Source organism: Poecilia mexicana, unplaced genomic scaffold (assembly GCF_051168715.1).
Source record: "Poecilia mexicana isolate PSO_F unplaced genomic scaffold, ASM5116871v1 scaffold_13, whole genome shotgun sequence".
NCBI classification, from domain to species: Eukaryota; Metazoa; Chordata; class Actinopteri; order Cyprinodontiformes; family Poeciliidae; genus Poecilia; species Poecilia mexicana.
The window spans coordinates 4,880,566-4,894,818 of NW_028263382.1; the positions used below are offsets into that span (position 1 = coordinate 4,880,566).

General features: G+C 42.7%; 1 protein-coding gene and 1 pseudogene across 2 annotated transcripts in view; one reads left to right on the forward strand and one right to left on the reverse strand.

Moving 5' to 3' along the window:
- The window catches only part of LOC148155689 (general transcription factor II-I repeat domain-containing protein 2A-like), a 32,587-nt pseudogene extending 20,309 nt beyond the window's left edge, over window positions 1-12,278 (reverse strand).
- The window catches only part of dlc (deltaC), a 282,002-nt gene that overhangs the window by 171,677 nt on the left and 96,072 nt on the right, over window positions 1-14,253 (forward strand). The gene's annotated exons all lie outside the window — the stretch shown is intronic.

A 14,253-nucleotide genomic window follows, 5' to 3' on the forward strand; every position in this document is an offset into this window, starting at 1 on the left:
CAGGAGATTTAATTCAATGCTGCTAATGTGGCTTTAGCAGCTCTGACATTTCATGTCTGCTGAGTTTTAATAAGAATCTCAGAAACTGTTTTGGTTGCTGGAGTTTATGGGACGAGAGTTTCAGATCTCTGCTCGGCCGCACGCATCAACTCTGGCTACGTGGACAAAGCATTTGGTGTGGGTTGGTGCATCTGTAACCAGAAAAATAATAATAATATAAAACCAGCGTAATGTGTGACATCGAGGAGAGGCTAAAGCTCCTCACCTGCACCTGCACGATGAGGTTAGCGCTGGTTCGTTAGCCGCTAACGCTCCGACCAACCAGGAACACAGACATGAACTTTACAGGGCAGACAGCGCCACACGCTGGGCAGCGGGTTGAGGTGGAAACGCCGCATAATTCTTTGTTCACAAATATAAATCATTCTCACCGCTCCTCAACTCCTCTGAAAGAAAGACTACAAGTTATTCCTGTGGTTCACATAGAGCCGCACAACCAGAGCGAACAGGGTTCGTTTTAAACTCCTTCCTTGATGTGGAGTTCTCCCAAGAAAAATAACTACCCACACTGGGTTGGTGTAAATATCCATGCAGGTCAGCCTGAGTCCAGTTTGAGTGAGAAGAGGAGCGCGATCTGCGCTGAGGTAAACTTGATAAAGCAGTGGCAGCGTGCAGAGCGCCAGCTGTGATTGGTCCGCGCTCCGGCTTTAAATGCATCAATTATAAACTCATCTTTTAAAAATATATTTGCTCTGCCAGTGAAACGATCAGAGCAACAGAGATGCTTTCAATTTGGATTAATTATTTTTAAAAATTACATTAAAAAACCTTTTTTTTGTTTATTAATTTTTCTAAAAACAAAAACAAACAAAGCTTGGCCTGACGGAGAGGGGGAACTGAGCATCTCTCTCCTCAAAAACTGTGCTGACCACTTTGGATGTGTACTGCCACGTGTTGGTGCCACAGGAGGGAGACGTCGCTGGCAGATTTCGTGCTGTAGTTGCGTGCGCCGAGGCAATCTAGAAAAAAATGCAAGGCCATTGAGGTGAGCGAAAAAGATCTTGCATTCTTTAAGCTTTGAGGCCCATCCATCCATCCATCCATTTTCTTCCGCTTCATCTGGGGTTGGGTAGCAGGGGTAGCAGCTTCAGAAGGGAGGCCCAGACTTCCCTCCCCAGCCACTTGTTCCAGCTCCTGCAGGAGCTGGAACAAGTGGCTGCTCAGGGAGGAACCCCAAGCCGTTCCCAGGCCAGCAGAGAGACATCGTCCCTCAGCGTGTCCTGGGTCTTCCCTTCCTCCCGGTGGGACCTGAACTCCTCACCAGGGAGGCGTCCAGGAGGCATCCTGACCAGATGCCCGAGCCTCAACTGGCTCCTCTCGACGTGGAGGAGCAGCGGCTCTACTCTGAGTCCCTCCTGGATGGCCGAGCTTCTCTCTCTAAGGGAGAGCCCAGCCACCCTGCAGAGGAACTCATTTCGGCCGCTTATATCCGGGATCTCGTTCTTTCGGTCATGATCCAAAGCTCATGACCATGGATGAGGGTGGGAACGTAGATTGACCAGTAAATCGAGAGCTTTGCTTTTTGACTCAGCTCTCTGTTCACCATGACGGACCGGTACAGCGCCCGCTTCACAGCAGACACTGCACCAATCCGCCTGTCGATCTCCCGCTCCCTCCTTCCCTCATTCGTGAACAAGATCCCAAGATACTTAAACTCCTCCACTTGGGGCAGGACGACCCCCTGAGGCCCCATGAGTCAATACTAAATTGAGCCGATGTGTGCGTGTACGAATAAAGCCAAAGGTCCTCTCTCCTTAACCTTAGTCTGCACCCCATTTAATCCAGAAGACATGACCGCTGCGCCACAACTTTAACCACACATTCATTTTCCACCAAAAATCGGACGATAAAACCTGCAATGTCATTGGCTCGCTTCCCACTGGTAACATCTTCAAATCTGACAAACCGCTCCTTGACACCTGTGTCCGTTACAAACGCAGAACCAGTGCGAGCTGCGCTGCGTTACTCAGTCTGTCGTCTCATCCACCATAACGGAGACAAACGGTGCTTTATTAACTTCCCTTCTGATCTCTTCCCCCATCAGTGATCAGGTCGTTTTGTATTTTGCCCAACGTCCCACTAAACACTTTATTAGAGGATATGTAAATCCGTGTTGCTTTCAGCAATGAGAGAAAGAAGCTCTACATAGTTTCCTCTGTTTTTGGATACAGAGCTTTCATCGTGCCCCTGAAATGAAAGTTCCTGCTTGCCCAAAAAATTGACACAGTCTATCAGTCTTTTTAAGATTTCTCTATTTTTCTTCACCTTTTCGTTGTGGAGCTCCGTTTCCCTGCGCACTTGCTCGCTCAGCTGTAGATCCACTCTGGTTTCCCCAAAAGCTTTGGAAAGCACCGTTGCTTGTAAGTGTCCGGCAGTGCTTTGATGCCTCGTTGATGCCTTGGTGAAGCAAGTCAAATTTACACATCCATTGTGGCTCCAAACACCGTGTAGATCAGTGGAAAATAACAGCAATACAATTTGCAGCGTTAATTAACATCAGTCTGTGATTCAGATATTTTTAGACCAGCAGAAAAGGCCTTGACGGCCCACCACTGTCAACCATTAGCATAGTTAGCTTAGCTCCAGGCTACTGTTTGCCTCCATTTTACTAGCATTTAATGAATGAAGGAAAGAATCTACCAACATATTCATATATTTAACTTGTCAGCACACTTAACAACAGGTGAGTCAGTCAGCAGCAGCTCTAACCACGACACCAGCATAACCTTTAACCCCTGTCCCAGTGAAAAACATGAGCAACACTGAATTCAATGACCAGCTAGTTAGCATCATTCCAGGGAGTCTGTAGGGATTTCTCTCTCTTTTTGCTCTTTTTACAATTACACAACAAAAACAAAAAGTCTTCCATTAGCACACTTATCAGTGAGTGAATGATCTTGATTGACAAAGCTAAAAGCATACTCCTGGTTCTGATCGGTGCTTTTCTTTAGCCAGCAGTGGCGGCTCAGGGAGGAGGTGGAGGAGATTGATCTTTTCACAGATCATCTGTCTCATGACATGCTGACAGCTTTAACAAATATGGGAAAAACATATTTTTTTCAATAGTTATATTCTGCAGCCTTAGCAAAATGCAACAATACAGCATTTTTTGAGAAGTCTGGATTTTTTCATGCATTTTTTACACAAAGCTAAATATGACTGTTGCTTGTGGGGAGAGACCTTTCAGTAAGCTAAAGCTAATTATAAAAGAAATTAAGCAACCTATTTCCTGCATTGTATGCAGAGTGCTGCATGTAACATTTATGAGCAGTAAATGTGCTAGTAAGAGTATTGAAGCAAAGAAAGCAAGGCAGTTGCAAGCCTTTAAAATTGTTGTGCTTTTGATGGGTCAGATAGAGTCAAGAACTTACAACAACAGCTGCGAATGGGGGCTCAATTTAATGTTTTGTCATTAGGCCCAAGATTCCTGGTGGTGCCCCTGGTGACAACACTGACACAATGAAAAACAGTCTGTGTGCAGCTGATATATACGTATAACAGTGTAAATTTATTGTTCCCTCTAAATAACTATATACATCCATTAAAGTCTAAACCACCGGCAACAAAAGAGACGACACCCCCAAAGGTCCAAACTGAGCGCTGCTCGTCATTTTCCCTCCAAAATGTCATGTGACCAGTTAGTGTCAGTAGGCCTCAGGTGTGCATAGGGAGCAGGTGTGTTCAGTTTTGTAGTGCAGCTCTCTCACTCTGTCCTACTGGTCACTGAAGGTCCAACATGGCAAAGATCTCTCTGACGATCCTAAAACACGAATTGCTGCGCCGCATGAAAAATGCAAAACAGCTGCATACATGATTTCTGGAAGGAAATAAAAAATATGAATAATTATAAAACAGGTCTGCCAACTAATATTGATGGCGTAAATGGAGTAGAGTAAATTACCTAGATGTGGCAGAAGAATTATTATGGACTATTTAGCTGAGTTAAAAGCTCCCCACTTACGGCGTGAAAGTTTCAGTTCCAGAAACCTATAATACAGTCATGATCGTAGAGAACAATGAGGCCTGTGGTGTGGATGAGACGTCTGCAGAGCACTTCAAATGTTCAAGCAGAAAACTCTTTGCTTTCTCTGTGTTTTACTGAGTTTTTAGTCCATCGAACCTGGTTCACTTTAGCTGTTATATCAGTGCCTATAATAAAGGATGAAGCTGGCAAAATAAATAACAGGGATAATTATCGGCCCATAGGGGTTAGGGCCTAACCCCCCAGTGTACTATCCAAGGTTCTGGAGAGGATTATATTATGTAACATAGAACATTTTCTCCTTACTTTGGATAGCCAGTTCGGTGTTAAATCACAGCCTGCCACAGATATGTGTGTATTTGCTTTGAAAGAGATTTTAGATTTGTATAGCAGGCACAACCCTATTTTACATGAATTATTGATGCCTAGAAGGCTTTTGATCAGGTTAATCATGAAAAATTATTTTATAATCAATCAATCAAATTTTATTTGTATAGCACATTTCAGCAGCAAGGGATTTCAAGGTGCTTTACATAATTAAAAAACAAAATAAAAACAGCATGTGACACTGAATAAACACTGAGAAAGAGATTTTGGAAAAAAGAGGATAAAAACATACTTTTGTTACGTAATTTAAGCGCCTGGCATCGCCGGACTCCGCCGTCCGTTTAACACGAGTATTATCCAGGTATTATCCAGGTATTATCCAGGTGTTATCCAGGTGTTATCCAGGTGTTATCCAGGTGTTATCCAGGTGTTATCCAGGTATTATACAGGTATTATCCAGGTGTTATCCAGGTGTTATCCAGGTATTATCCAGGTGTTATCCAGGTATTATCCAGGTGTTATCCAGGTGTTATCCAGGTATTATCCAGGTGTTATCCAGGTATTATCCAGGTGTTATCCAGGTATTATCCAGGTGTTATCCACGTATTATCCAGGTGTTATCCAGGTGTATTCCAGGTGTTATCCAGGTATTATCCAGGTGTTATCCAGGTATTATCCACGTATTATCCGGGTGTTATCCAGGTATTATCCAGGTGTTATCCAGGTGTTATCCAGGTATTATCCAGGTGTTATCCAGGTATTATCCAGGTGTTATCCAGGTATTATCCACGTATTATCCGGGTGTTATCCAGGTATTATCCAGGTGTTATCCAGGTATTATCCACGTATTATCCGGGTGTTATCCAGGTGTTATCCAGGTATTATCCAGGTGTTATCCAGGTATTATCCAGGCCCCGTCGCCTAACAGGACAAGGACTCCAACCTTGCAGCACCAGGCTCCTTTTTTACCTGTTAGAGTTTGGAGTTTGCAGGGTTTTTCTGTGCACACAATGACCCTCAGTCACTCGCCACTTTTACATAAATAGATAAAAGTAAAGATAAAAACATTAAAAACATCAAAGACATCCAAACCCCACACTCTAACCCTAATTTAGCCATAAGCAACTCTAAATAGGGTTTTAAGTTGAAATTTAAAGGCTCTCAGTGTTTCAGCTGTTTTACAGTTTTCTGGAAGTTTGTTCCAAATCTGTGGTGCATAGAAACTGAATGCTGCTTCTCCTCATTTGGTTCTGGTTCTGGGGATGCAGAGCAGAACCAGAACATCTGAGGGGTCTAGACGGTTGGTACAGCAATAACAGATCTTTAATGTATTGTGGTGCTAAACCGTTCAGTGATTTATAAACTAACAGTATTTTAAAGTGTAGGGACTTTAAAACTGGTGTTATGTCTCCATCTTCCTGGTTTTAGTGAGAACAGCAGCAGCAGCTTCTGGATCAGCTGCAGCTGTTTGATTGATTTATTAGTCAGACCTGTGAAGACGCTGCTGCAGGAATCAATGCGGCTGAAGATAAACGCCTGGATGAGTTTCTCTGGATCTTACTGAGACATCAGTCCTCTGATCCTGGAGATGTTCTTCAGGTGATAGAAGGTCGACTTTGTGACTGTCTTAATGTGGCTCTGAAGGTTCAGGTCAGAGGTCATCACTACTCCCAGGTTTCGGGCTGATCGCTGGTTTTCAGTTGTAATAACTGAAGCTGAGCATTGACTCTAGTTCGCTCCTCTTTAGGTCCAAAGATAATAACTTCAGTTTGTTTCTGTTCAGCTGGAGAAAGTTTTGGCACATCCACACATTTATCTGTTCTAAGCATCTGTTCAGTGATTGGATGGGGTCAAAGGTCACCTGGTGACATCGTGATGTAGAGCTGTGCATCATAGTTATGGTAGCTGATCTTATTTCCTGTTATAACCTGAGCCAGTGGGAGCATGTAGATATTGAAAAGAAGGGGTCCTAGGATTGAACCTTGGGGTTCCCCACATGTGACCTTTGACCTCTCTGAGGAGAAGTTTCCGATTGAAACAAAGTAATCCCTGTTCTTTATGTAAGATTCAAACCAGTGGAGCACTGGACCGGAGAGTCCGACCCAACTCTCCAGTCGATTCAGTAAAATGTCCTGATCTGCACTGAGGTCCAACAGAACCAGAACCAGCACTGTGATTCTCCCACAGTCTGTATTTATATGGATGTCATTGAACACTTTGACTAGGCCGTCTCTGTGCTGTGGTGAGACCAGAAACCAGACTGGAAGGAGTCAAAGCGGTTCATTATTGTTAGGAAGTTATTTAATTGTTTAAAAACTGCTTTTTCAATAACTTTGCTGATGAATGGGAGGTCAGAGGTCAGAGGTCGGCCTGTAATTCTGCAGCAGTGATTTGTCCAGTTTGTTCTTTTTTATCAGTGGTTTGATAACTGCTGTTTTCAAAGCCTGGGGGAAAACACCTGAAGAGAGCAATGAGTTACTATTTGGATCAGATCATTAATAACATTAAAGAAATGTGTGGGTAGGACATCCAGACAGCAGGAACTGGAGCTTAATTGACTTATAATTTCTTCTAGGGTTTTATAATGAAGTAGTTGAAATTGGGTCATTTTTACATATAAGCCATACATTAGAGGGATTCCCACATCTATTGTTAGAATCTTGTCCTTTTGGTCCATGCATCAGTTAATGTACGTAAGGTGGGGTAATTGTGTGTCAGCTCCTTTTAAAATAAGGAATAGGGTTAGACAGGAAAGTATTTTGTCTCCTCTTCTTTTTAATGTATATATGGATAATTTATCAAAGTGTCTACAGCACTGTGGGACATGGTGTGTTGTTGGTGGGACCATAATTAACCATCTGATGTATGATGATTAGAGGTGTGCCGTCGATCGGCCAATTTCCGTGAAAAAGTGTATGATCGGTGATCTCGGTCTCTTGTTGCCGATCACACAAACCGATCATCACCTGCTTCTCATTTCCAGCCTGCCTCTGCAGCTGGTCTCCTCTTTCCTTCACTCTGCGCAAACGCAGCAACAAATCCGAAGCGATGTGGAACTATAACCACTGAGGGAAGTTTGCGTGTTGAGTTGGAAAATTGAAGCAGGTCAAAATGCATCAACACGACGAATCTAATATGGAATAAAAACAATGAGATACTTGACGGAGTTTGGCTACATCCAGGCTCACTGCAGTAAATCAGACATATGGAGGATCAGACAGCAGGTAAAGCAGCGCACAGCTACAAACACTCACCCGGATTAGCATGACGGTCAGAAAGCTAAACAAATAACCTGGAAAATGATTTAAGTCTTCGAGCTGCGATGTCAGACGCTGGTTCTGCTACAGGTAGTTAATATCTGACAGACGGAGCTTCGCTTCTGCTCCACCTGGTGGTGACTCTCACACCAACCTGCTGAAAGCTGCAGCATCTTAAATTAAAATTAAATTTTACATACATATTAAAACATGAGACAGATAATCTCTGAGAAAATAATCAATCTCCTCCCTGATCTGCATAATTACTCCGCTCAGCCAGAAACAGCCAATCAGAGCTAGCAGTAACCAGCTAGCCGCCATGCTAACAGGAAGTTTTCATTCAGTAACTCAGGATTGTTTATTGTAATGGAACCTGTTTTTGCCTTTGAATGTTAAGTTTTATACTTGAACTTCTTGGCAATGTTGAGAGGTTTTATTTGGACTCTCTGCATTATTTAGCCTCTTCAGAGCCTCCATGTGTTATCAGTCTGTTAAAGATAGTATCACTGATACCAGTACAATTTGCACAATGCCTGTTTTGTCTGGTTTTCTTGGAAAAAGTTATTAAAAACAAGTTTTTGTCTAAATTAAGGTGAATTCATGGTTCCTTTTCTACATAATGTAACCGGTAGTGTTTATGATAAAAATAATAATAATTATGTGATTGGTGATCGGCCCTCATGAGTGATCGGAATCGGCAGGAAAAAACCTGATCGGCACATCTCTACTGCTGATGATTTAGTGCTGGTCTTCAACAGTTATTGAGGTCAGGAGTATGACATTATGTACAATGCATTGAAAAGTAACATTATGATTATAAGAACCAAGGAGAAGTCAGGAAGTTGGTACTTCCTGACTTCTCCTTAACTGGTGTTATTCTTAACTCCTTTAACCTGCACCCCTTAAACTCTGCCGGTGTCCATTATGACACTTTTATTGGGCAGCCTAGAGCCCCCCCGCCAAAACTGGATGTATTTCTTCAGCAGAACTCATCAACTCACGGGAGTGGATGACTATGGCCGTATCATCAAGTTTTAAAATCCAAAACTATGGCACCATCTTGGACAGAAGCCACCATAGTAGTAATCCACAAAGAGGGCAAGGATCCTACAGACTGCCAGTCCTATAGACCTACATCACTGCTGAACACAGACCTACGCATACTCACTGCAATCCTAGCAAGACGACTTAACAAATTCATCGCCCAAATCATACACTGCGATCAGACAGGATTTATTGCAGGCAGGTACGATGCTGATAATCTAAGGCACTTACTGAATCTGACAAGCGTCCAAAAAGAAAGAAAGATTGAATCAGCAATCATATCCTTAGATGCCTAAAGGCGTTTATCAGAGTGTCCTGGAAGTATCTAATTCATACTCTGAAACGCTTTGGATTTGGTCCACATGTTGTTGACTGGGTGCAAACACTTTACTCCACAGGCAGCAGTTAAAGTTAACGGCTTTAGGTCTGATAGATTCCCTCTAGAGGGGGGTGCAGACAGGGGTGCTCGCTCTCACCCCTCCTGTTCGCCATTAGTATTGAACCGTTAGCCCAAATCATTAGAGATGATGCCAATATTAAAGGGATAGAAATTAACAAGAAAGTACACAAAACCTCATTATATGCCGATGATGTATTATTGTACTTGACGGAACCTAAATCAACAATCTCCACCTAAAAGAGCTCATCTCTCAATATGGGTTTTACTCAGGCTACAAAATTAATATAGAAAAAACGGAAGCTATGGATGTTAAACGGCACAATTTCAGATTCCACAAATCACAGAGTGGATTTAAGTGGCCCAAGAACAGCATAAATATCTGGGTATTCATATTCCTCCATCTCTATGTGACCTTTATGAGGCACACTTCTACGAGCCATTAAAAATGATCTGCAGCGATGGGCTACACTCCCCATTTCTCCGATGGGTCGGGTTGAAAGTATCCATATGAATGTTTTACCAAGACTACTCTATGTATTCCAGATGCTGCCGGTGGAGATTCCCAAATCTACCTTTGACACCTTAGACAAAATGATAACTGGATTCATTTGGCAAAAAAAAAAAACGCCCTAGAATCAGACTGAAACCTCTGCAGTTATCTAAACCCAAGGGGGGCCTTAAAGTCCCAAACTTAAAGTATTATTACTGGGCTGCACAACTTAAACCCTTATTAGTATGGCTACAGATTAGTATGGATGCTCAGTACCACTGCAAACATTACCCTTTTTAGATGCTCCTGCAAAGGAAATGACAATCTGGACAAAAAACACCCTCAAAATTTGGAATAAAATACAATCGGCTTTTAAGTTATTAAAACAGATCTCACCTTTATCAAGTGTAGGATTCATGAAGACGTTTGCACCAAACAATTTAGATTCTGGGTTCAAAAACTGGTCTAATTATGGACTATCGCATATCCATCAATTAATTAAAGAGGGAAATTTCAAAACCTTTGAACAGATGAAAAGTGTATCTCTGTAGGACGGACGTCTATAGATACTTACAACTCAGAGCCTTTGTGACGACACAGCAATTGGACTAAACTTCATGAACCTACATCCATAGAACATTTCCTAATGGACATACAAAGGAAAAGGAATAAAAAAGTAATTAGTAAAATATATGGCCTGTTTTTATCTATGAATATGTACGATTCCACAAACATAAAGCAGAAATGGGAGACTGAACTGCAGGAGTCGATAGCAGGGGACACATGGGAAGAAATATGGACTGAAGCACAATTAGCAACGGATTCTAGTACATGGGGAGAATTCAAATGGAAAGTAATAGTCCGGTTTTTCAGAACGCCAGCAGTAACTAGTAAAATGGGCCCAACTCAACCCAGCTCATGCTGGAGAAGCTGCGGGACGCAGAACGCAAACCATGCGCATATCTTTTGGTCCTGTCCCAAACTAAGTGTGTTCTGGGAGGAGACTTTTGAAGCCCTCAAGGTCATTTTCAGGAGGGATGTTTTGGGAGAAATACCCGATGGAATAGACAGGAAGGGTGATCGATATCTTCTAAGTATCCTGCTTACGGCAGCTTTGAAATGCATAACTATCAGGTGGCAGAAACCAGGGCCTCCCACATATAAAACATGGATACAAAAAGTCTGGGGCTTTATTTGATGGAAGAAATCACATATTCCCTAAAGCTTTAATATAAGGTGGAGCCCCGTCATAACATTATTAATTCAGTGACGCATTTACAGGATTTCCCTTTTTGCACTCACTGTGTAGTTTTGGGTTGGTTTAAAATACCGTTGAGGTTAGGAATGTGTGGTCCATCGTACCTCAGAGGGTTTTTAACTGTTTATTTCATTTTGCTGTTATTTGTCTTTTATTTCACTCTGTTGTGTTTTCATTATTACATTTGTTAGAACATTTGCTGTCTCCTCTTCTTTTGTCAAGTTATAATGCAGAAGATATATATATGTCAGTCAGAGGCAGAAGAATGTAACTGTGGAAATGTGTTGCTAAAAATAAATGAAAATAAAGTAAAAACAAAAACATATGATTGCCCAGCAAGTCCATGAATTGAGAGTGATGTGCAGCATGTTAATTAAGCTGCTGTACATAAATGCACAAGTTGCTGTTTCTTTATAACACGGTAGAGAAACACACATTCCAGTGGGAACAATGTTGTTCTCCTTTTTTTGCCAGCACATCAAAGTCTGGGGTTATTTTTGTTGTGGCAATTCTCAAAATAGATGTGAGGTGTTGGTCAGTTAACTGGGATCTGTGACAAGCTTTGTTGGTGTTCATGACACTGAAAGTCTGCTCACACACATCGGTCGAACCAAACAAAGCCAGCATCTTCTGGGCAATCCTCCGGAGGTTTGGAAACGTGGCTTCGTTAATTGAAGCATGAAAGTCTTTCAGTTAAGAGACTTGAAATTTTCTTTGAGATGGAGTTAGACTGAAGATGGATCGGCTCCAATTGGAGCTCATGAGGTCCTGTTCCAGGGTCTTGTAACGGGACAGGACACCAGCTGAAGTGAGTTGTGATTTGCAATATTTCTTCACGTTTCGGGTGGGCTTCTGCATGGCCAGTGTGGGAAAATGAGTGAAAGATTTGTTTGACATTTACCTGGAGAATAAAGCCAGCTTGGATTTGAAGGCTCTCACATACATGTTGTGCACAAACTGATCTTTTCCCTGCAGCTCAACGTTCAGCTCATTCATGTGTGACAATATGTCCACAGTAAATCAAAGTCACAAAGCCAGTCCTCATCTCTCAGCTCAGGGAATTCATCAGATTTCCCCATGAGCTCCAAAAATGAAAGAATCTCCTCTTTGAGATCCCAAACTCATCTACTCACTTTTCCCAAACTTAACCACCAGAGAGAGGTAAAGTAAGTCCTGGTGATCCGCTTCGGTTTCCTCTAGAAACGTTATGAACTGACGGTGATTAAGCCCCCTTGCTCGTATGAAGTTAACAAGTTTTACAATTGGATCGACGACATGATTAGGCTGCAATACAGACTCACACAGAGACTCTGGATGGATGATGCAGTGAAGAAAAATATCATCCTGGTGAGGGTTTTCTTCTTTCACTTGATCTTGAATTCTTTTCAGACGTTTTTTCCAGTTAAATTTGGTGATCCATCCGTGGTGACACCGACAAGTTTACTCCAAGGCAACTTCATTGTCTCAGTACCAGCAGACACCTGTTCATATAAATCCTCTCCACGTTTTTCCCCTTCAGTGATTCCATGCTCAAAAGTTCTTCCATAATCTCAAAACTGTCATTTATGCCTCAGATAAAAATTAGGAGCTGAGCTGTGTCTTTTATGTTGTGCTTTCATCCAGTGCTAGTGAATATGAATTAAAGGACTCCGCCTTTTTGTTTAACTTGCTGACTATATCTTCCTCAGTCAGCTCCACATGGCGAGTCACTGTCCTGCGTGATAGGCTGATTTTTTCAAACTTGACTTTGGTTTCCGGACACAAGAGATCTGCTGCCTCTAACATGCATTCTTTCAAAAACTCACCTTCGGAGAAAGCCTTGCTAGCCTTTGCTAACTTAAATGCCAGCAAAAAACTTGCCTTGGAACTTGACTCTTGAATCGCAGTTTGTCGGTGAAAGAAATTCTGCTGAGTCTTTAAATCAGCTGCCAACCTCTGAGCAGCAGCGCGTTCTTGTGCTGATTGCTTGCTAGCATAGTTAGCATGCTTTGTGGCAAAGGGCCGGCTGATATTTTACTCCTTGAAAACTGCAACCGTTTCTTGGCATATCAGACATACCACCGTTGATCGGAGTTCAGCGAAAAAATGTTTTACTGTCCACTGTTTTTTAAACGCTCAGCACTCGGTGTCCACTTTTCTTTTCTTTGGTCCACTCATTGTTATCGAAGGGGGAGGGATGGCAGCTGGAAAGTTACCCCAACAAAGATAAATGTGTTTAGACTAGTGCGCCATCTATTGGGGAAACTGGGGTATTGCAGGGGAAACGGAAATGAATGAGGTTTTTACACAATCATGGGTTTTTACGATAATTTGGAAAAGTTCGGCGGGCCGGATTAAAAAGCCTAATGGGCCGTAAGTGGCCCGGGGGCCGTAGTTTGCCCATGTCTGCAGTAGAGCTTAGCGGTGGTCCAACAATGGGAACAGAACCAGCATCTTACATCGCAGCTCGAAGACCTAAATTATTTTTCAGGATATTTGTTCAGCTTTCTGACCGTGATCCTAATCCAGGTGAGTGTTGGTAGCTGTGTGCTGCTTTACCTGCCGCTCCGGATGTCCTTGATGTCCTTTTGTTCCTGCTTTGAGCCTCGATGTAGCCAAACTCCGTCAAGTGCTTGTTTTTTAAATGTCACATTAGATTCATTGTGTTGGTGCATTTTGACGTGCTTCACCGCCGAGGTATTTCTTCGGTGGAACACGCAAACTTTCCCATGTAGTCTCAGTGTTATCGTTCCTCGCCACATTGCTTATGATTTCCTGCTACGTGCTTGCGCAGTGAGAAGGAAAGAGGAAATCAGCTGCACATGCAGGCTGCAAAATGAGATACAGGTGATCGGTTTTAGTGATCACCGATCATACACTTTTTCACGGAAATCGGCCGATTATAATTGGTGGTCGATCGATCGGCACACCTCTTATATATATATATATATATATATACATATATATATATATATATATATACATTTGTAAATAAATGTAAATTAATTTTAAAAAGTAGAAGCTGTATCAGGTGCAGCTTGAGTTCAGAAGTCTGATGACTGAAGGGTAGAGACAGTTTCTCAGCCTGGTGGTTTTGCTCTGGATGCTCCTCGGCCTCCTGCCTGAGGGGAGCAGCTGGAACAGGATGGGTGGAGTCCTTCATGATGAGGCGCAGCATAGTTCTGTGTGGAGGTCTAAGATGGAGAGAAGGCTGCTCCCCATAGTCCTCTGTGCAGCCTTGACCTCTGCAGAGCCATCCTTTCACCAGCAGTGCAGCTGCTGTGCCACACGGTGATGCAGGAGCAGAGAACACTCTCCACCACCCAGCGATAGAAGCTCCTCAGGACAGAGCTCCCAAGTCCAGCTCTCTGCAGCTTCCTGAGGAAGTAGAGACGCTGGTGGGCCTTCCTGACCAGACAGGAGGTGTTGGTACTCCAGGTGAGGTCACTGGATATG